Source organism: Cyprinodon tularosa, unplaced genomic scaffold (assembly GCF_016077235.1).
Source record: "Cyprinodon tularosa strain WSP-4 unplaced genomic scaffold, ASM1607723v1 ctg1, whole genome shotgun sequence".
Lineage (NCBI taxonomy): Eukaryota > Metazoa > Chordata > Actinopteri > Cyprinodontiformes > Cyprinodontidae > Cyprinodon > Cyprinodon tularosa.
Genome location: NW_024037781.1, coordinates 2,903,884 through 2,928,848, shown reverse-complemented (window position 1 = coordinate 2,928,848; position 24,965 = coordinate 2,903,884). Strand labels below are relative to the sequence as shown.

Here is a 24,965-nt window from a genome sequence, read left to right as displayed (position 1 = left end):
AGACCAGGATTTGAAAGTCAGATTTTCTCTGAGAAACTGTAAGAATAACCTAAAAGTCAAACTTATCTGAGCTTGTAGTCACTCAGTGGAGATATTTGTCATCTTTACCCTTTTTGTTTTGGTCACCACTACATTTTTATGGCAATAACATAAAAGTCAAAGTTGTGCATGTGTGTGTTTTCTTTTGAGTTGGTTTAATTCTTATTTTGTTGTGTGTTCTCATTATATATCAGTTCTTAGGCTTTTATCTGTTGCCCTCTGTTGTTGCTATCCTCAACCAAAACCCTGACAAATACCATTTTTAGAAACTCAGACACAGCCAGACTTAAAGCCAGATTAGGTTACGATTAAAGTTAACTTAAGCTGTCTACAGATATGAGACTATTAAAAGCCATAACATAAGTCACTCCCACTTGAGTGAAATATTCTCAGTAAAACAAAATACTTGCCAGATTTTTTTTTTGGTTGCATTCCTTACATTGTTACATCATCTATCGACCTTGAAACCTCAACTTTTGTGGCTGCTACCCATGAAATGTCCCTTACTTTTTTTTTTTTTATTTATGGCCTACAAGAAAAGCTGCTTAAAATAATCTCCAAGATGCAAGACACTCCTACACAACTGCATATTATAACAACTATTGTTGGATAAATAACGTCAACTTTCATCATCTTCTTCCTTTGGACACCACAGTTCTTTATCCTGCTTAAATTTTCATTTGGAAGTTTAAAGCTGAAGGAATATAAAATTATACATATTCTTAGGGTCAGAGATTGCTGTCTAGTGAATAATCCTTGGGATTATTCTGTAGATAGAAGTGTGGGACATGTATTTAACTTAGGAAAGATTTTTGAGTCTGATTCCAGGGTGTTTAGTACAGTAAATTCAATATACCAGAAATCTAGGCATCGTACTTAGTTTATGTATCTGTTTTAAAATCCTAAGTGCCAGGAAGTGGATGGAAAAATTAATGCTAAATATTCAGAGATTCACCACTGTACATAGCTTTCATTGTAAGAATTCTGGCTGTGTGTGTCTTGTGGTTAGAGTGGGATCAGATGAGGTGAGTCTGCTGCTTAAGAATGTTCTTTTTGAAACAGACGCAGAAACAGTTTCCATCTGGGCTTGAGTTCTCAGAGCAGTATATCAGTATATACCACTGAAAAGTTGCTTTTCAACTTTAGGTAACGTAAGTCTTATGTCTTTTGACACGCGTCAAAATGAGCAGCAGGAGCTATAATAACCAGTTCATAAATGAATAAATTATCCAAAAATGTTGAAACCTAAAATATGTTCACTGTCATTATTCTGGTACCTGCAGGTTGTTCCACATACCTGAAAAATGCTTCACACATCTACCCCCAGCCACGACGAACAGACAAGAAGTTAATAGTAGTGATTGTAGGAGTCGAACCAGTAATTAACATCTTTTATATTTTCTAATATCAGCTTCAAGGGAAAACTCGCATGGGGAGACGAGGATGGCCGTGTTCGAGTTCATTGAGGTCTTCGTCAATGAAAATAAGATAGATTAGAATATGTTTTTAAATTACAAACCCAACCCATTTACACAGTAACTGATCAAAACCTATAGATACCTATAGATAAGCCTATAGATAAATCAAACATTACCCCCCACATGTCTGACTCAGTAACTATTAAAACAGCTATTGTAATTCATTTCAAATGGAACTATTCACAGACTTGTGAACCATTCCACAAGTCCAAAGTGGGACAGGTTTCTACATTGTTATGTAATTCTAAGTGTCTAATCTGATGTATGTCAGTGGTTTTAAAGAGGAAGATGGTTCATCTGCCGTTGTAGCTCTGAGAGAAGAGATGCTGGCTTAGAGTTCAATGGATCCCGAGTTCAAGTCCTGATTCATCTCTGAAATCTCAGTGAATTTATCAATTTAAAAAAATATAGTCCCTATACATATTACATCCAGAATTATTGGCTTTCAAAGTAAGAATTGAAACAAAAAGATAAATATACTACAAGAAGAGGTTGAACTCTGAAAGGATGTTAAAGCATTGACTCTCAAATTAGAAGCAAAACAACAGATAAATGCCCCCAGAGAAAAGTGAAAGTGTGACAGGTTCTCAATTTCATCTATGTTCGATGAAACAATAACTTGAGGTTATACATCAGAGAACAAAATCTAAGACTTGTAAAGACAGTAAAATACAAAAGTTGTAATCTTAAACCACACCAACAGTAGTATTTCTCTCAAATAAAACTTGAAAATGTAATGACTAAGTAACCTTTTGCAAATGTTACATTCTTGTATGTAAATGTTGACATTTTTTAAAATCATCTGTAAACATTCCATTTGTTTTGCAGTCTTTTTTAAGTTACTTAGAAAACTACTTAAGACATAATAGTATTTTACTGTCTGTAAAACTTTAATCAGACTTTGATTTCTGATGTATAACCCCCTCCAATTATTGTTGCAGAAGTCAGGGAGGGGACACGGCCCCCTCCCCGACCCACCGCTGTGGGTAGTTCCAGGCTACGTCAACCACAGATGGAATTGAACTCAGACTCTTCACCACTGGCGCCTGACGGTCGCAGACAATCCCACTCTGCTGTGACACCTGTCACACTTTGGACTTTTCTCCGGGCGCATTTATCTTTTAGTTTCTATTTCTACAGTTGTTGGAAAATGACAATAGTGGGGTTTGAACCCATGAGCTTCTAGTATGAGGGCCAATGGTTTAACAATCACACCACAGGCACTGTCTCACTATGCTCTTTTTCTCGTAGTGCATTTATCTTTCTTGCTTCTTTTTCTACATTTGTTTGAAAATGCCAATAGTGGGATTTGAACCCATGAGCTTCTAGTATGAGGGCCAATGGTTTAACAATCACACCACAGGCACTGTCTCACTACACTGCTTTTTTCTTGACTTAATATGTATGATATATTTCATTTCCTGAGACTTCAGAGATGAACCAGGACTTGAACTCAGGATCCATGGAACTCTAAGCCAGCATCTCTTCTCTCGGAGCTACAACGGCAGATGAACTTAGAAATGCATACAAATCTTCACACGTTACCCAGTTTTAAATGTAGACACCTGTTACACTTTGGATTTTTCTCCAGGCAAATTTATCTTTTTGTTTTCACTTTTCAAAAAAGTTAAAGAAATCAATCCACTGGACTTTGTTTCCACGTTTAAATATGTTTCTCTTCCCATCCAGGAAGCTTTTTTAATTCAAAATGTCAGAAATAGTGTTGAGTTCCAGGTTTTATACAGTAGACCAACAAAACTTGGTTTTTGTTTAGAAAACATGCAATGTTGGCCTGGCTGAATAGGCGAGGTCTTCTGTTCTCCTGTAAAGGGGTTTGGGTTGCGATGATAGCAGGAAGTAATCAACTCCATCGCTGAATTGTAGGTTTTTGAAGTCCACCTCCTCTGTTTAAGATTGGTTTTCCTTTCTTAACATAAATGTTAAGTTTTCATTTTCACTTTTACAGTTGTTGAAAAAGATAATATATATTTCTGTTGGATTTGAACCCTTGAGCTTCTAATTAAAAAGGCAATGCTTTTACAGTCAACCACAGGCCCGGTCGCACATCAGCCTGTTCTCTTAGCAGATCTATCCTCTCAGTTTCTATATTAACCTTGATAATAATGGTGACTAAAACCCAACAAGTATCACCAGGATTTGTTCCTGTGACCTTCTCATCCAGGTTTGGTTAACTGGACCTCTGCACCACTAGATCCTCCAGTCGTTGCCTTCTTCTTGTAACACATTCATCTACTTCATGTCTAGATTAACTTTGTTAACAAATAAAGACTTTCAGCAGAAATCAGAGTCAGGAACTACATTAATAAGATTGCTGATCTTAACATTAACTGTTCATATTATTAAACAAATCCTTCTTGTCAGTATGAGGAATTGAACTACAGACTCTCTGAACTCCTTCATACCTCCTTTCCTCTCTGAGCTATCCAGAAAGGTACTCGAGCATCAGAATCCATGACATCATCCATGTGAAGAGTGAATATTTCTCTTCCAAATCCTCATTTTCTCCAAAGCATCAGCTTCAGAACCCAGAGGTCTAAGCAGAGCTGGTTCTACAGCTGGTTCTAATGCTGATCCCACTGATCAACAGCTTCTTGTCAGGTTGGATCTTCTACTCTGGATTAACTCCACAAGCAGATGGTCAGACCAGAACATCTTCACCTACAGAAGCAGAAAGGTCTAATTCTAAACAGATTCAGCATTGTCATCAGAACAAGAAGTGGATCCTTTCTTCATCTCTACATTTTCTGCTCTCAAATGAGAAATCTCCTGTCCAGGGGTGATGCTGAGAAACTAGTCCATGAATTTGTTACTTCAAGACTGGACTATTGTAATGCTTTACTATCAGGAAGTCCATAAACTGTAAAAAACTGTTAAAAGCCTTCAGCTGATCCAAAATCTATCCATCTATCTATTTTCTGGCACGCTAAAAGGGTTTGACACCCCTGATTGAGAGTATGACATAAGGACTAATTCATTTTTAGCTGATTAAATTCCATTATTCGGTTTTATCGGATTCTGTTTCTCTACCTGCATAACTTTTTACATGTCCTTAGTTGTTGGTTCTAAAATATATTGATCCATTTTAGGCTGTCATATAATGGCACTTTTTTCTATACAGTGAGAACTAAAGTTTCATACCTGAAGGTCAGACGGATTCCATTATGCGACTGTTTTATAGATTCGGGTATAGGCCTAGCTTTGTTAGGCACTTTGTAATTCTTCTCTTTGGAAGGTGTCCAAAAGCTTTCTTCAAAATTAAAATACAATGACACGAGGACTCTACATTCATTGCAGGATCACGGCAAAGAGCACAATCTCAGGTCTCTTTATCCTACCTCTTTAGATATCATAAAAGGCTTTTGTTACTGAAATGTTCACTCAGTTTGTGAGACCACTTCCTTAGAGTTTCAGTTGTTTGATGGGAAAGAGAACATCTGCCAATCAGAGTGCAGAATTCCTATACGTTATATCGCATTCCAAGTCTGAAGAAATGAAAGAAAACTAGGTAAGGTAAATTTCATCAATTGAAAAAGCTGCCAATAAAAATGTTAATGCTTCTTATACAGATTGTTCATATATATTTTAGTATGTCTTTTCTACATCTGAATCTTGGTTTAAATCCAAGATGTTCTTCAATTCGTTGTTTAATTTCAGATGAAGAAACCCATTCACTCAAATCTAGATTTTTTACTAGTTTTCCTTTCATACACTCTGAATCACAGTCTGTATGTAAACCTATAGATTACAGTTTAAAGAGCCAGCTTGGACCCCAGTCCAGCCAAAGAAAAGAAAAATGGTTTCGGGCCACTAATGTTACATGACCTTTTTGGGCAAAAAAAAAAACCTTATCACTTTTATTTATTTATTCATTTTTGTATTAACAGCTTCCACTGGAACTATGTCTTTCCTAATCCCCCTGTCTAGACACCTAGACGACTTAGCCAGTGTATGCCTGACGTATGGAAAATCTGGCAAAAATGGTGTTATACATTGGATAAGTTATGGGTACGCTGAAGTACACTTAAGTAAGCTGAAACACGCTGGCATATGGCAAGTATGTAGAGAAATTTTGAGCAAAATTCTCATACGTGGGCCATATGTTAGAGGTAAGTTAGCTGATCATGGACATACGTTAAGTGTAAGTTATTCATAAGTCCGGGTGTCTAGCTTATCCAAAACCTATGAGTAACGTCTGCATAACTTATTCATAACTTATCAAGAACTTATCTCCAATGCATATTTACGTATTTGACGTGTTCCAGATGACCAAATAACAAATTTCTAACTTAAAGCTATGTTTAATGGCTTATTGGCAGCGTTTTGGTATGAAAGGGGGTTCACAGGAAGCCATCAGTTCTCCTCCAGACTGCATCCCCATCAAAGGGTGAGCATGAAGGTAAGTGTGATGGATCCTCCCAGCTTTCACACCGACCAACAAACTTCCTAGCAGACATGCTTCTTTCTGTTTCTCTTCCTATTTATCATTTAATGGGCATTACACTGCTGTGCAATATGCATAAGTTAGGCTGTTGCTGGACATAAGTTTTGGACTCATTATGAATACGGTATATATACACGCAAACTTAAAAAAATACATAGAAAGTTTAGCGTATGGCAGCATTTTAGGAGATTCTGGGACGTCATGGATGCGCTGTCTAAATCGGCAAGGTGTGACAGGGCCTTAAAGAATTATTTATTTTATACATTGTTGGTTTAAAGATAAAGAAAACGAAAAGTTAAATGAAAACTGATTTTAATTTTTTTTATTTTGGAGCTGAAACAGCTATTTTGGGAAACATGCCAAACAACTGCTTCCTAAAGCAATGTACCACAGTTCCAGATTTTCTACAGCAACAGGCTTGTCAAAGAGGTAGTACCTATAATATAAAAATTTAGATAGTAAATGGCCTATATTGATACTGTATGAGTATATTGAGGGGACCATCTCTGGTAACTCTTAAAGAGAGAACATTAACGAGGTCACCGTTTCAGAGGTTATAGTTTCAGATGTCACAGTTTCAGATATTTTGGACCAAAAATCCTCTCCAGTTCACCAGTAAATAGGAGCAGGATCTGTGTATGATCCCAAAACATGATGAACATTGCACGATCACACACACCTGTACTTGAATACTAATTGAAAAGTTTAAGGAGCCATCACATGCAGAAATTACAGTTGTGAAGGTCAAAATGCTGTTACATATTTCTGGTAATTAATGTAAAACATTACAGCTGGACAATGTTAACTCAAAAGGAATACAAAAAGATAATAGATGAAGATTTATTTAAATAGCACATTTAATCAATTAAAAAGTGACTGAAGAGCTTTACATTGAGAAGAAAACTTAAATGAATAAGATTACTTATTTAGCTCTATCTTTGTTTTATTAACTTTAGGTAAAGTAAGGCAAGGCAAGGCAAATTTATTTGTATAGCACAATTCAGTACAAAGACAATGCAAAGTGCTTTACATGATTAAAATACAGGGAGATAAAGTACATTTTTTCCATTGTAAAAAAAAAGCTGGTGTAGTATTCCTCTCGGTTTTTGCTATTAAGCTCCCTCTCACACATTTCACAGGTCAGGAAAGACTGTCTTCAGTCTTGAAATCATATTTTTACCCATTTGGAATGAGTGGAATTTCTGTCCTCTCACAGGCTGAGATTATCGTGGAGATACTGGATGACGAGGTTATGACTTAAAACAGTTCCTTAGGGTATGTGCATTGTGGGTATTAGGGGATTTGAAGGATTTGCTTTGCACATATGGGTGGGTACAATCGCGAGGCTATACTGTTTTGAATGCCTCTCTGCCAGTTTCCCGGGTTGATTAAATGCAAATGGACAGATACTGGAGGTCATTGCATAAACTATTATGTACATACCAAACTGACTTGCTCAATAGGCATGTGGCTTTTTTACAACTGATTATTATCTGCATTAGTCACAGACTGTTAACTGTTGTGGAAATACTTTAGTGCAGTTATTTACATACACCGAAATATCCCGATCATTGTAGCCTGACACAGATTCTTTGAAGCTGACCTCTAGTCTTCTTGAGAAGGGGGTCACATTCATGTCAGGAAGGGGTCTGGCTTTAATCAGTGTGAGGAGACCTGCGGCTGATCCATGGGTATTCTTAGTCACTGAAGCTCAGTTCGGACTCGGGGGCGATTGGAGCTATGTCACTTTTTATGGCACTTTTCTGCTGTTGTTTTTGCTGAGGATTTAAGCTGTCGAGTTGCCCTAGAGAATGACATATTTGTGCTGAGGGAAACTAATACCAAAAAAAGGTTTAAAGAAGGTAGCAGATGGAGGCGGATTTAAAAAAAAAAAACTGAGGGAGGAGCACAGGAGATAAAGAAGCATTAGGAGTTATCATTAGAAAAAGCTTTTAACACTTACAAGAACAAAATAGACTTCTCCTGTTTTTTATGATTTGAATAATTTATAGTTTAAATGTAGTTGCTAGGTCTGTAAAAATAAAAATTAATTTGAGATAAAACATATGTTGTTTAGAGATGGCTGGGAAAGCAAACTTGAGTTATATAAAAAAAAAAGAAATGGATTTATAAGATCTTTGTGATTCACTAACTCAAATTGGGGTCAGACATTCAATGGAAATATTTTGATTCACTCGTGCCTCTGTGTCACTAATAAGAAGCATGAGGCAACTGAGGATACAGTGAATCATGATGCCCTTTGAATAAACAGTAGCTGTGATCGCCTTTACCTTGCAGGGTTCTTTTTTGTTTTGAGAGGGATGATTTTAACTAAAATTTGTGTAATTATAGTTATAATAACTGCAAAAAAAGTAAGGATCTGGAGTTTAAATAAATGTGAGTGGAATTTGTGTTTACAGGGTTCAAACTAACAGGCATCTCAAGTCTTGGCCTAAATCTAAGAGCCTAAGGTCCTTCTGTAAATTAGATTCGGTGTAGCAACATCCTTGCATATGAACATCTCATAGTAAAAAAAGACAAGCTTTTCATAGAGCCCACAGGCACAATTATGAATATACAGAGAAGCGAACAGGCAGTAAATACTAGTAAGACACAAATTTGCACATATGCATGTATGCATGGGAGGAAGCATCATTAGCCAATAAAATGCCTAACATGGATAAACTCTCATAAAAGTAGTTGCATCATTACCCCTTTAATCTGAGCAGCTTCATGCTGAACCAGACATCTTTACTGTATTTTGGTTTGATTAGTGCATGCTCACTATTATGGTTCTTTATAACAGTATTCCCACAAACTGTGCTTTGTCACATGGGAACGGCAAACCACAGTTAACTTGTTAATCTTATACCTCTGAATTTAATACAGTGGAGCCTATTACTTTTGGTTCCACTGGTTCTACTGCAACTGCCATATTACATAGACATGGATATCCATCAAGACTAATTTTGCAAGGAGAGCAAAAACCAAAGAGGTAGTCAAGACGCCCGTTATGACTCGTACAAATTATGTAGAGATCCCCAACCTTTGTGAAATAACCCTACAAGAAAAAAAAATATTATAGTAATCTCCACAAATATGGTTTGAGCTACAACTGAATGATTAAATAAGGAGAAATTCATTGAAATTCATGTCTCACTTTACATTTACGTTTGCTAAACAATAAATCTATTTTCCTTCCAAGTGTATCTGACTATGCAAGGTTTTTTGTTGTGGTTCTCCCCTTTTTGACTTCTTTTTGAGTTTTCAGTTATTTATGACATTCTGTTTAGTTGGTCTTTGGTTCCTTTTCCATTTTATGTTATATTTTAGCTGTGTAGCATATTTTGAGTTGCTCTCTGTTGCCCCCTTGTGCCAGTCTTCTTTCCCCTTGCTCCCTTTTAGTTCCTTCCATCCACACCTGCTCCATATTAGCTTATTAGCCCATTATTTGTCCTGTCCCCATAGCAGTAGCAGCCATTCAAAATTGCCCTTCCCAGTCAAATGCCAGCCACTGGTAACAAGAGTAGGTAAGGTCTAGCTTCAGCACCAGTTTGTACCTAATGAATGAGGTCAGCTATCTACCGAATATGAATAAAGACTGGGTGTAGATATTTTAAAATGGAGTATTTGAGAGTTTTTAAATCCTAAGACAAACAATGGGTTTGAACGGTCTTCATGTTAATTCACTTTATTTAAGAAGTAACTATTTAAATCTTTACTTTATGAATGGAAATTCTAGGCATTAGACTTTTTTCTCACTATGTCTGCCTTCTTTAGGCATTTTCTTTTAAAAACATCACTTTCAAAGAACCTTCTGCAATTTAGTCTGCTTTAACTTTTTCTTATTTTAATTTACATATTTATCAATTATTGTTTATGGAAATTAATATAGCTTTGAGGAGCTATGCACATCAAAGCAAAAAAAGAAAAGTTGAAAGTGTGATGATTTATGCCCTGTTAAAAGAAAATTGTAATTGTAACCTTTGCAGGGACAGTTCTAATCCTGGTGTAAATGGTACAAATGTATTGCTCAGTAGTTGTCTGAAGATCTAAAGCCAGTTTAAATCAGTGATGCCAAACGTTATTTTTAAAGTCATTGCTTCCTCAAGATTAGCTGTCCCACAGCGAAAAAAATTGACTTTTTCCCAGGTGTGCTGAATGACGGCATGAAGTATGAATAAGTTATAAGTGAAAGCCAAGCTCCCGGGTTCTCACCCCTGCTGTCTAGTGTGTGAATATGTGTGTGGCTGTTCATCTAATGCCAAGATTAATGTCTTTTGGGCTCCTAGTTATACAGAGTTTTCTGATGTATAGCCAAGCCCCCCATCTGTGACGGGAAGGACATGCACCCAAACTTATACACATGCTTACGCGTACATTTGTAACCACGAGTCAAAATCTTGACTCATGTGAACACCTTTGCATTTTTGGGGAACAAAAAAAACGATGGAATAAGAATAAAATGAACACAAAATGAATGGCAGGAGATGAGCACTGGAACTTTAATCAAAGTACATGCATTTTGTATGAGGGTATGCAGGTGGCTTTACATAGTTTCAGAGCTAAAGATGAATAATTAATTGAATAAGTGATGGACTCAGCTGGATTATTATTGGTATCAAATATTAATTAAATCTGTCCGGATGAGATCTGATTTGTACGAATCTGTATTTAAGGTCTTGTGAACAAATTTTCCAAGGGATATGACACTATAGGGCTCAGAAGATAATTGCAAATGATCCCTATAATCCCCATTTGCTTTTTTTAGACTTAGACAATATTTATTGTCATGTTGTACACACAGAGTGTATACAAAATGAAATTTCATTTTGTACAGCACTCCTGACATTTCCATGTTCTTAACCCTATAATGCCAAATGTATCATATTTGATACATACAGTTTCTGAAATGTTTTGTGTCTGACACCTTTTGCATAATTTAATGGTAAAAACTTTGCGCAAAATCCTATTGCACACAATCAGGTATACCTGATAACAGAGGGCAGAAGACTACACAAAAAATAATCTTGACTTATCGCATAGTAATAAATTATTAATATCAAAAATGTATTTCTGTTTTTTCTTTTTACATATTTTGTTAAAAGGCCAAATAAGGACTTGAAAACAAAAAGAAATAATTTTCTGTTTTGTTTTATTCTTGGATCGGGCTTTAAAGGGTTAAAGTGCAGCAGCGATCAAATGTAAACGTTGTGGGAGAAATAACATGGTGCATAAAAACGCATTGATATAGTAAATTTTCGTTTATACAGTACAGTGAACAAAATAATAAGGCTAGACAATTGAATTTAATATTTAAATAATCCTTTGCCACAATTATTTAAAATAATTATCTATTAAGGAGACAAAACAATATTAATAAGAATGAGAAAGAAATGCTTTGTGTACAAAATACAAATAGGTTGACAACATTTGGTCCAATGTTGCGTTAAAATGCTAAAAATGGTAAAAATGATCAATGATTTATCTTGCCTGTAGCACTAAAAAAGTGATATTAATTATTAAAGCAAATGTAAGCAAATTCAAAGTCATAAAAGAAGGCTCAAAAAGTGTGAATAGAAATTTAATCTATTGCTGGATCAATTATTATGTCTGCATTCGTTTAGCTTTCCACACCAACACAGGTATTTTCCCTATGTACTTCCTATATCAGCTAAGCAAAGTGAAGATTATAGCTAATAAAAAGGTCCAACTAACTAGATGAAATTATATTTTTATGTTGTATTTGTCATACTGTAGGTCTGGTGTCTGTCTCTTTCTCTTCTCTGCAGGGTGTGATGGGCAGGTGCAGATCATCTCTGTTAATTTTGGAGCCTACTTAAGGAGCTGGGACCAGGAGGAGGGTGTCAGTTTTTTCACGCTACCAGCGTGGTACATGACCAACCAGCTAGCTTCTAAGATCTCTCTAAGTCCAGTTCTAATTCCTTGTCTCTGTCTTTTCCCTCCTAGTTTAAAACCAAGCCTACTGAACCTCCGAGCTTGGACCTTCCTCATCTGTAGGATCTCTCGGGTCAGTCTTCTGCAGCCCTCCTCCAGGAGCCCACCTGCCTGTCCACCCTCCTACACACCATCACCTGAGAGAGAGGCTCAGTTAGCACCTGGATCAAGGACACCATCCTTCCAAGCCCAAACAACCTCAAACTCTGTGAGTTTAGCTTTCTCCACCTTCCCACTTCCACAGACCAGTTATTCATCTTCACTCTGTCTTTTTTCCCAAGCTGAACCCAGGAAGATCCTGCCGGACACAATTTCTTGTTCATTGTTAAATAAAGCCTTTTCCTTAATCAAACTAACTGTCTCCGTGGTAGCCCTGATTCAGAGTCCTTCTTCTCTAAATATGACAGTATTTCTATCTGCTCCCAATCAGTGGCGGTAAAAATAACAAAGTACATTTACTTGATTACTGTACTTAAGTACTTTTCTTTACTTGATTATTTTTGGGGGGTGAGGGGGTACTTATAACTTTCACTCCACTATATTTTAAAATCAAATATTTTACTTTCTACTAGGGTTTTGAAATAATTGTTTTGTATCAGTGCATCGATCCAACAGCGACGATCAGATGCATCGACACGTCTGCAAAAGTATCAATTCATGTTTTTTTTTTTTTTTTCATCCTGTCTATTTTTATACATTTGCTCCTGGACGTAATTCTGACTCCCATACTGCGGTGGTGCTAAACCTATTTTGCCTACCTACCTCACTTCCTTTAGCCACTAAACTCTTTCCGTTGCACTCATACTCACGTAAACACTAGGCAAGACAGACATGGCGGAAAAAAAAGAAGATGACTTACACACCCCTTACAGGTTCAAGTAATTTGGGTGGAAGTATTTCGGGTTCTGTAAGTAAATAAGGTTTTCATAGGCCTAGGTGAAGTACAACTTTGCTACCTCTGTTATTTGCTGCTGTTTCTCAAGTAAAATGCATAACGATATTATAGGTTTCACTGATTTATTTCAAATTGGACACATTGTCTAGCCTGTAAGGTTAAAAAAAAAAAAAAAAAATATATATATATATATATATATATATATTACCAATTAATCTAATCAAATCATATTGTGGTGTATTCTTGAGTATGAAAAAATTTTTCGTTGGGTCAGGAAATTGATATTGTATCAAATCGCCATGATGGGTGTGATTTACACCCCTACTTTCTACTTCACTACATTTTGCAGAAGCCGCTAGTTATTTCTTACTTTTGACTCAGCTCATCTTTATAATCTCCTGTTGCAATTTAAACATCTAAGACAACAGCCCTTAGGACTGAATTTGGGCACCACTTTTTTATATACATGCATAACATTCCACAAATGGGAGAAACTCAGGACAGATATTATTAGTAGATTATAAATGTGATTAAGGCGTTAGTTGTTGCCATGTGGCCAAGTTGTTCAGTAGGATGAGTTCTTAAAGCAGAGTTATAGTTTTTTGTGGTAATAGATTCAACTTTAAACCTCTATTCCATAGTGAAAGTGTGAGGAGAATCAAGACACTCCTGTTTTCATTTTGTTGTGTTTTTAAATAAGAAATAATAATCAAAATAGCTGTCCTTAATTTCAGAAGTATTTTCATGCAGAAGTTCTTTACAGGTGGTGTACAGGTGTACATCTGTACACATCTGTAGCAGGTGGTTCTACGCATGAATTGACATTGCTGAATTATCTGCTAAAATGACCCCCACCGCTAATTTGCTTGATGTCCTCCCCTCCAAGCTTTTTGGAAATGTCTTTGAGTCAGTCGGACCATGGGTCTCCAGACTGTTTAATATGTCCTTGTCTTCTGGTGTGTTCCCCAGCTCTTTTAAACATGCCATAATAGAGCCAAGACTTAAGAAGCCCAGTCTGGACCAGTCAGAACTTAAAAACTATCGGCCAATATCTAAGCTCCCTTTTCTGAGTAAAATACTGGAAAAAGTGGTAGCTAACCAACTGACATCCTTCCTTGAGACCCATAACATCTACGACAAGTTTCAGTCAGGGTTTCGGAAACACCACTCTACTGAAACAGCCCTGCTGAAAGTGTCTAGTGACATCATGATGTCTGCAGACTCCGGAAGCTGTACGGTACTGGTCCTGTTAGACCTGTCTGCAGCCTTTGATACGGTCGACCATTCCATCTTGATAAACCGGCTGCGGGATTGGGTGGGAATGACAGGTCCAGTTTTGGAGTGGTTTACTTCCTACTTAGCTGGTAGGAGCTTCAATGTGGCAGTCAATGACATGATGTCTGAGCGGGGAGATCTCCTGTATGGTGTTCCACAGGGCTCAGTCCTGGGGCCACTTCTCTTCTTACTTTATATCATCCCTCTTGGCCAGATTATCCAGCAGCACAGTGATGTGGCATATCATCTTTTTGCTGACGACATACAGCTGTACTGCTCCTTTAAAACCTCAGAGGTCCACAAATTACACTCTCTGATAAACTGTCTGTCCCGGATTCAGCAGAGGTTAAACAAAAACTATCTCGCACTGAATACCGAAAAGACTGAGACACTCATTATTGCTCCTGACAGTGCCATCCCTGACATTAAACAGCACCTGGGTGATCTATGTTCCTCAGCCAAATCCAGTCTGCGTAATCTTGGAGTGATTTTCGATGAGGGGATGTCCCTTGCGCTACACTCAAAACAACTGATCAGGAACTGTTACTTCCATCTGCGCAATATCTCCAAGGTAAGGAAAATCCTCTCTCACGATGACTTGGAGAGAATCATCCATGCCTTCGTCTCTTCAAGACTGGATTACTGTAACAGCCTGTTTACCTGTCTGAGCAAGAAGGAGCTGGGTTGCCTACAAATTGTCCAGAACTCTGCTGCAAGACTCCTGACCCGTACAAATAGGACAGCCCATGTAACTCCTCTCTTGAAGTCCCTACATTGGCTTCCTGTTGCTTCCAGGATAAAGTTTAAAATCCTGGTCCTTACCTTCAGGGCCCTTCATGGACAGGCGCCTGGCTACATGACAGGTCTGATCCAGCCGTATACATCGGTCCGTAGTCTACGGTCTTTAGGTCAAAACCTGCTTATGGTTCCTCGGACCCGTTTTAAAACCCGAGGAGACCGGTCCTTTAAAGCGGTGGCACCCCGTCTTTGGAATGAACTCCCCCTGTCCCTGCGCTCTATGGACTCTGTGGATATCTTTAAAAAACAGCTAAAAACACACATGTTTTCACTAGCCTTCCAAAGCACATAGCCTGTTGTTTTATTCCCTTATTTATTATAGCTTTTATTGCATTTTATCTGTTTTCCTTGTGTTGTTTTATGTTATCATGTGAAGCACTTTGTGACTTTGTCTGTGAAAAGTGCTATACAAATAAAGTTTACTTACTTACTTACTTACTTCATGAATACATTAGGTGGTTTCTAAAAGTTAGAAAGGTTCTTTACAAATACTCTGAAATTTATACAGAGATGTGCTAATACTTTTTTTAAAACATTTTACTTGTATTTTTTTATTCTTGAGTACTTTTTAAGCAATTTACTATTGTTTTTTAAGCAGTAATGCTATACTATTTATTACTATTACTATTACTATTTATTTACTATTTACTATTTGTATTTTCAAAAGTGAGTACTTCCTTACTTTAACTTGAGTAGATGTTTGACCGAGTAACTTACTTGTAGTTGAGTAAGATTTGATAATGAGTATCAATACTTTTACTGAAGTACTACAGTTGAGCACTTCGTCCACAACTGCTCCCAAGTCTTCAGTCCTGAGGTGCATGCAATTCATATCCAGTATAGTGATTGGGTGCAGGCTGTCCTATTACTCAGTCAGCAATCCTTTGCAGTGCCATATGGCACCGTTTTTTTATTCCGCTGCTGTGTTTGTCCTTTCATTGAGACTTTTTTTCCTCTTTGTACACTGCTCAAAAAAATTAGGACACAGCAAAGGAACACTTTGAAAAAACATCAGATCTCAATAGGGGAAGAAAAATCACGCTGTTTATTTATACTGATATGGACTGGATGATGTGTTAGGAACAAAAGAATGCCACATCATTTGATCGAAATGAAAATTATTAACCTATAGTGGGCTTAATTCAAAGACACCCCAAAAATTACAGTGAAAAAATGATGCGGCAGGCTAGTCCATTTTGCTGAAATTTCATTGCAGCAACTCAAAATGGTATTCAGTAATTTGTATGGCCTGACAATGTCGGGGCATGCTCCTAATGAGACGAAGGATGGCGTCCTGGGATATCTCCTCCCAGATCTGGACCAGGAGATCACTGAGCTCCCGGACAGTCTGAGGTACAACCTTGCGGCGTCAGATGGATCGAAACATAATGTCCCAGAGATGTTCTATTGGATTTAGGTCAGGCGAGTGTGGGGGCCAATCAATGGTATCAATCCCCTCATCTTCCGGGAACTGCCCGCATACTTGTTGTGCACCAGGAGAAAGCCAGGACCCACAGCACCAGCATAGGGTGTGACAGTGGGTGCAAGAATTTCATCCCAATACCTTATGGCAGTCAGGGTGCCATTGTCTAGCCTGTATAGGTCTGTGCGTCCCTCCATGGATATGCCTTCCCAGACCATCACTGACCCACCACCAAACCGATCATGCTGAACGATGTTACAGGCAGCATAAAGTTCTCCACGGTTTCTCCAGACCCTTTCAGGTTTGCCACATGTGCTTAGGGTGAACCTGCTCTTATCTGTGAAAAGCAGAGGGCGCCAGTGGCGGACTTGCCAATTTCCAATGTTCTGTGGCAAATGCCATTCGAGCTCCACGGTGCCGGGCAGTGAGCACAGGGCCCACTAGAGGATGTCAGGCCCTCAGGCCACCCTTGTGAAGTCTGTTTCTGATTGTTTGGTCAGAGACATTCACACAAGTGGCCTGCTGGACGTCATTTTCCTCCTTGCACAAAGGAACAGAAACCGTTCCTGCTGATGGGTTGTAGACCTTCTACGGCCCTGTCCAGCTCTCCTGGAGTAACTGCCTGTCTCCTAGAATCTCTTCCATGCTCTTGAGATGGTTCTGGGAGACACAGCAAACCTTCTGGCAATGGCACGTATTGATGTGCCATCCTGGAGGAGTCGGACTGCCTGTGCAAACTCTGTAGGGTCCAGGGAGCGCCTCATATTAACAGTAGTGACAGTGACCCTAGCCAAATGCAAAACTGGTAAAAAAGAGTCAGAAAAGATGAGGAGGTTAAAAACTGTCAGTGGCCTCCACCTGTGAAACCATTCCTGTTTTGATGGTCGTCTAGTTGTTGCCCCTCTAGTGCACCTGTTGTTAATTTCATTAACACCAAAGCAGCTGAAACTGATTAACAACCCCTTCTGCCAATTACCTGACCAAGTCAATGTCCCAGAAGTTTAATTAACTTGATGCTACACTCTGATTACAAAGTGTTCCTTTCATTTTTTTGAGTAGTGTATTTCTGTAGGATGAGTTTTTATTCATCATAGGAGAAATGTAGCACTCTTCCATCTGCGCTCATGACTGTGAATGGTCTAGTATCTTGAACACGCCCCTTTATACTTGTGCATTCAGATTCATGATTAGTTGATGCTAGATTGAGTTTGCTAGTTGATAACCTGCTTCCTGGCACCTCTGGTCCTGATTGCCATCATTGTGGATTGGTTAAACTGGACAGGCTGGGAGTAATCTTGCTAGCTTGAGTTGGCTTCATGGTAGGGGTCTCATTAGGCTCCATTTCCTTTGTTGTATATACTCTGTTAAATAGGTAGAGGTTGATCTTGTTATGGTTAACAAAAATAATACTACTTGTCAAATGTAGTCTCAACTGAAAAAAGGTAAACTTCGAGAAGAGTTTTCATAAAGCACCAATCATTGTAGCTCTAATTCCCATTTGCTGTTTAACAATTCTATGAAATACCTTCTTTAGTCCTCAGATGATCATTTAAATCCCAAAGAAATGGCAATTACAACTTTTACATCATATTGTAACAATTTAATCATTTTTTGGTTTGTTATTTTTCTTTGTTTGAACACTTGAAAAGATTAAATATAGGTTCAAACAATAATCAACATTGAAATGTATAGTTACATAAAAAAATTTTAAGATTCGTGGAGCTTGAAAATAAGCAACTTTAATTAAAGATGTTTCTGTTCTGCTTACAAGAAGCCTTTATTTGGGTATGTAACTTGACCACTTGATTTTTTTTTTTTTTTTTTTTTAATGCACCTCCTGGGGCGCCACATCAAGAATGTTCTGAGGTGATCTGGAGAAAAGCATTTAGGTGGGTTATTCATCTAAGGAATTGTTTTCGCTGAGATTGTTGTTATGGATGCAGAGAGAAAAGAAATCGGTTTAAAAATCTATGCAGGGGAGCGTGGCCATGGCCCGAGGGTTTATAGCAAAACATTTTTTCAGGCAGCCAAATATTTTTGAAGAAAGGTCAGTCAAATTTGATCAGATCTGGAAAAACTGTTGAATTTTTTCTTACAAACGTCTGAAAGAGGCCAACCATTAATGTTCAGTATTTGATGACTAATCTGAAAAGAGGGGCTATAAAGAGAGATTAATCTGTGGCTGTTCCCATCGACTATTTAGATGATGACGCCGACAGGCTGTTATGCTGTCAAGCTCAGTATCATCTCAGGAAACAAAGCTTCTTAAAGTCACTGACATTTGCTTCCTACTTGCTGAGGCCCTCTACGTGTGCTGCTTTTCGATCCTTTTTGAACCGTCCCCTCAGGCAAAACCAACATCCTTGTTTCTATTCTCTTACCATCAGCACAGATAAATACCACCAGACACAAACCTATTGGGGCAGTTCTCAAACTCTGGCACAGACAGATTGTAGATTTTAAATCGATAAACAACCCACAGCACTTTCCAAGACAAATGGAGAAAATGGGGAAACCTAAGCCTTTGTATAACGTGGAATCCAAATCACTGTTAATCCTCAGATGTGGTGTTAGAGGGATTTATTTGAAGCAAAAAGAAAATGGGTAACAAAAGTCCTAATGATGTTGTTATAATGCCAAGATCGTTAAAAGACGTCCTATGTTATATCAATCATATTAGAGATAAAAATGCTGCGTTTATGATGATAAATGTCAATTTAACCTCAGTTTCTTGGCTCTTCATATCATTATGTGGCATCTTCATGGGATAAAAGCCCATATTTAGCTTTTAATTTTTACCATGGACAACTTGCACTATGGAATTAGGTCAAATATGTCCCATGAATACTCCAGTATTTATAAAAACTTGTCCTCTCTTTATCACTGCTTTCCTAGAATTATTTATGCAACAACTTACAGACTGTAATGATCATTAATTTTAAACCATACATACTGTTATATTAGCGCACTAGCACATGAGACACCTTGTACTTTTAATGTCACAATTGTAGAGAAGTATATTTGTAGCTGAGTGAAATGGTGATATTGCCTAAATGAGAGATTTTATAATAAAAAAAACTTCTTTTTTCATTCCTTTAAGCAGTTTTACTTGATGGATAAGGTCCCCAAGATAAAAACCTTAACATATTTTAGATCATTATCAAATAAAGCCCCAAAGAGAATTGGGGGTTTCCTGAATCTGCTTCCAAACCACATTTTGCCTTTAAATTGTCTAGGTTTGAGTTTTCAGGATTGTTTTGACTTTGAGAGATGGATTATACACCATTACCATTTGGTCGTAATCATGTAGATTATCTGAGTGCATCCTTCTCCGCTTTGATTTGAAAACTTGCATTTGTTCCAGCGAAAATTGATTTACCTCAGACCTTTCATTTTTTTCTGTGCATTAACTGATGACATACATTATCTTTCTAGTGCACAAATCTAACCTGAGATGGACAATGGCAGAAAACCTGTGCATTAATTTAGCATTTTGTCAAACTATAGTTAGGAAGATTATAGTTGTACGATAATGACACCAAAAATAACATAGTCAGTTACATAGAAATGCATTACTAGAAAAAGACAGCCAAATACTGACGTTAAAGAGTGTGTGAAAAGTCGAAAATATGATCTATTTCTTTAAAAAAAAGGGAAGATTTAAAGAGAGAGAAGTTTAAGTCCAAAGTTAGATCTGACTGATGCTGTTATTTCCTTAAACTTTCTTTTGCTGCTCAAAAATTCTCCCATGTGGCAAATTAGAAGACTCAGCTAGAAGTGAGCTAAACCTCCCCCACAGCAAAGTAAATCTTTAATGGAATTGTTGCTACCGATGTTGCAAAATGAGTAAAGATGTTTAGGGGGCAATTATTTTTTTCACAGCAGCATATGTTGTTTTTGAATAGCTTCATTCACTACATATTGTATTAAAGGGTTTTTTTTCTTAATCATTGTGATGCAGTATGACCACAAATGTGTGGTTTAAAAGCAGAAATTGAATATATCCAAAACGGAAAAATATTCAACTTCTGCTTGATGGCAAGCAGAATAGGGATGCATAGCAAAACTTTACTATTTCAAAACTACAGTTTGGGAAATAGGAATAACTCTCCCAGCTCTACTACATTAATTAGCACATTTTCAACCAGAACACATTGACCCAATACAGCTTGTTGGTCACGTATTGAATCTGTGCTCCAGCTAATCAAAAAGCCATTTAATGCTGTCAGTTGAGTGTTCGCTGAGGTGAACCGATAACTGGCATGCTGAGCAGCATAGGAACACACAATTTGTACAGGACTGTGTCAGCAGTTGATTCACTGTAGGTCTGTTTTGTCTTCAAGTTTAAAACTCAAGACCATCTTTTACAATATTTTTATTTCATTTACTTATAGATCAGGTTTTACATTTAAACTAGAAAATTTCTAAAGAAATTTTGAGGGGGGCCACCTACTGCCCGTCTGGGTAACTGGGCCAATACGGCCCTGGCAAGTGACATTGGGGCTCCCCAGACCAACTGCTTACGCCTTTGAGGGCTGCTGAGGGAAGGAAAGAGGGCTAGGTCATGGGCAAAGAGAGCTGTGTGCCACTTGTGCTGAAATCTGGGAAATAGACGTGCACAGCATATGATGCACAAGGGTAATATGGGTTGTCCATATTGAACCGCAGTGGGTAAAGCGCAGTTGGCGGGCTCCGCCCGCCTGCTAGGAGCCCTTGCAGCGATGAAAAAAATCACCAATGGCGGGCTCTGCCCGCCTGCTAAGAGCCATTGCAGTGATGAAATCACCAATGGCGGGCTTCGCCCGCCTTCTAAGAGCCATTGCAGTGATGAAATCACCAATGGCTATGAGCAATATGCCAGAATGTATGAGTGTGTATAAGGAAGAGGCTTTTATTCTGTAGAGTCCCTGTAGTGTTATTTTGAAAGTCTATCATGGATGTGCATCAAAAGATGGGTCATGCCCAGCAGTGATATAGAATCCATTTCCAAATGTTAAATCACTGGTTTTCCATGTTATTAGGTGAATAGCTGCTGTATTACAGAGTAAATGGGAGACTTTTATTGTGAAATTTGCTCTGGGGTGTGTTTTGAAAAGGTCACTAGAGTCTAATAAAAACAACCTGGAAGAGTTTGGGTCATAATGTTGAGCCATTTGCATCAATTATTGCATTAGTATAATCTAGAGGCTTTTATTTTGTAGGGTCCCTGTAGTCTTATTTTGAAAGTCCAACAGAGTTGTGTTTAGAGAAAATGTTCAGACCCAGCAATGATAGTTGATGACTTTCCAATCGTTAAATCACTCTTTTTCCATGTTATTAGGGCAGTAGATGAAGATGAAATGGGAGGCTTTTATTTTGAAATTTGCCTTAGGTTGTGTTTTAAACAGTCTCCTAGAGTCTATTCTCTAAAATGGGGTTGAGTTTGGGTCATAATGTTGAGCCATATAGGGCAATAAATATATGTAAAAAATATAGAGGCTTTTATTTTGTAGGGTCCCTGGAGTCTTATTTTGAAAGTCTATCAGTGTTGAGTGGCAAGGGAAGTGTCATGGACAGCAGTCATATAGTATCCATTTCCCAATGTTAAATCAGTGCTTTCACCCTCCATTAGATTAATATGTGCTGTTTAAAACAGCAGAGGTAAAATCTCTTTGAAGCACGGTTACCTTGACAACGCTTAACGAGCCTGTCAGTGACAGAGAGAAAAGCGCAGCACTATCGTTCCTTAGCTCTCAGGCTTTTTTGAATGGGAGCAACAGCTCCGAACAAACGACTGCTTAGCAAAAACCGTATGAGTTATTCAAAAAATTTCTTCACCGTGAGCGTCAGCAATCCTTCGACTCCAACTATGCCAACTTTGGTGTATGTGTGTCTTTCTGAACAATATTTATGACGAGTTGAAAACACATAATGTCATTCGTTTTTCTCCCCACTGCTGCTCCAAAACCAATGAAAAACGGCTCTGATTTTCATCGACTTTAGGTAGGTCTGGAGGGTTTTTAAGGAAAAGTATTAATCCTACCGTAATTCCGAAGACATTGTGTGAGTCCAGAGGTTTCAGCCTACAAACTGACCAAAAATGGTGACTGTAGCTCCAAATATGTGGCCGTGAGGCAAGAACAAAATCTTTTATCTTAAAAAAACGGCCGCCTCACACTAAGATGTCAGCAGCTGCACACTAGCAGGCTGCTGCAGAAGCTAACTGTCAGCTAGCTTCCAGGTGCTTACCCTCCAAACAAACGACTGCTGAGCAAAAACCGTAAAAGGTATTTGAAAAATTCTTTCAGTGAAAGAAACATCTATCCTTTGTCTCAGACTGGGGTAACCTTCATGTCTGTAGGTCTTTCACAACCCAAAACGAAGCACAAACAAAATGGTGGGTCCCACCTGCTCCTACCATTGGTTTAACTGCAGCAGCTCCTCTCTCATCTTTTTGCTGCTAAAGCACCCCTCCGAACAAACGACTGCTGAGTAAAAACCATAAATGATATCTGAAAAATTCTTTTTATCTAAGCGACAGCTATATCTTGTCTTCAATTGGAGTAACTTTCATGGCTGTAGGTCATCTACAACCTGAATGGGAAGAGAAAGAATAAGAAAAAACGGGTCCTCAGTCCTTAGCTTCTAACTGAGCTAGCTACAGCAGCTCACTGTCACCCAGCTTTCTGGTGCTTAAAATGTCCTCCGAACAAACGACTGCTGAGCAAAAACCGTATGAGTTATTCAAAAGATTCTTTCACCGTGACCGTCAGCCATCCTTCGACTCCAACTATGCCAACTTTGGTGTATGTGTGTCTTTCAGAAAAATATTTATGACGAGTTGAAAACACATAATGTCATTCGTTTTTCTCCCCACTGCTGCTCCAAAACCAATGAAAAACGGCTCTGATTTTGATCGATTTTAGGTCGGTCTGGAGGGTTTTTAAGGAAAAGTATTAATCCTACCGTAATTCCGAAGACATTGTGTGGGTCCAGAGATTTCAGTCTACAAACTGACCAAAAATGGTGACTCTAGCTATAAATATGTGGCCGTGAGGGCGAGTTTAAAATGTTTTTTGGTCTTAAAAAAACGGCTGCCTCACACTCTAGCTTTTCAGTCTCTCCACTCTAGAAGGGTGGATTTTGCTAAAACTTTGTGGCGCTTGAGGTCTGATTATACAAAAACCGTAGCAGTTATCAACATGCCGTCTTCAGTTTTAAATAGACGAAGGATTTATCTACAAACTGAGCTTTAAACTGTTTTTCTACATGAATGTATGCCGACACAGTGAAGTGCTGTTTTTTATGCTTTTTTTTCCCTCTCCCCATTCATTTCCTATGGGATTTTTTTTGCGACGTTTTCGCTAATAATTCGCGAACCTTCGGACTAATGAGAAAGTTTTATACAAGCACGCATCGCACCATTGGTCCCGACGCGTGTGCCAACTTTGGGCCCGATCCGCCAAACCGTGCGGGACTAGTTAGGTGCCGAAGTTTTGGTGGCGAGGAGAACTATAAGCTAGTATAATACGCGGAATAAATATGTGAGATAGTAGTAGGTGGGCCATGCCTTCGGCATGTGGCCCCCCTAATGAGCTGATTCAGCTTGTTCCCCTTGCTTAGAAACCTCTACAACAATCCTCTGACCCATATTTTAATAGCTAGGCTGCGTCCTGCTCTCCCCAAAAAACAGTTAAATAAATAGTCAAAGTCTGGATCTTGTTGTAAAGTCAATGGTAAACTCCAGCTTTCCCACACTGCTAATACAAGCTAATCAAAAACACACTGTGTTTAATACTTTGTATTTAGTCATTAGGCATTGCTCGTCAGTGCTTGATATGTTGTGCACACAACACATAACAATGATATATATCAACTGTCCTCATGCACACATCCATTGATCCAACACCACTTACACATACTTCTCAACTATAGCTGTATATAATCTGTAATCTTTTATTTGCTATTATCTTTCATTATTTATCCGGTATTATAATCCCACTATTACTGTATATTTATTATAATTTCCCTGTATAATCTTTATATAGTTTTCATATTTATTCATTTTATAGCCTCTTACAATTAATCTCTGTTTATATATACCATTATAGTCCATGCATACATAGTCTCTGTGCACATGTAAATAACAATTTTGATCCTGTATAGCACTTCTAGAAAGATGGATACTACATTTTGTTGCTTTGTACTTTCAACAGTGTAATGACAATAAAGTTGAATTGTATTCTATTCCATATAGAGTTTGTTGTACGTGTCCATCAGCTGTGTCTATGGAAGAAATGTTTTTGAATTTTTTCGAAGCGGTGTACCCATTTCGTCTTTGTGTGTTGACAGAAAAGCGTTCCTGTCAACACAGCTGCTCTCTAAATGTTTTCTACTTTTTTGGGGGGTCAATGAAATTGTAGGGTATAGAAAATGCCAGTGGTTGAGTTCAGTGGCGGCTGGTGAAAAATATTTTTGGTGGGGCTGATATAGCCTAGTGTATGTCTCCAACTAATCCGGAATAAGAATTCAAATAAACAATTGGACAATACATACAATTTAACAGTAAGGATTTAATTTACTATGTAATAACAGTAACAGTGATGATTTGGGTCACTGTGACGGGGTTCTTTGGCCTCCAAGAATCCAGGCTCAGTC

General features: G+C 38.0%; 1 protein-coding gene across 1 annotated transcript in view; it reads right to left on the bottom strand.

Annotated features, from left to right (window-relative positions):
• The window catches only part of LOC119784483 (E3 ubiquitin-protein ligase Midline-1-like), an 86,838-nt gene that overhangs the window by 53,632 nt on the left and 8,241 nt on the right, over positions 1 to 24,965 (bottom strand). The gene's annotated exons all lie outside the window — the stretch shown is intronic.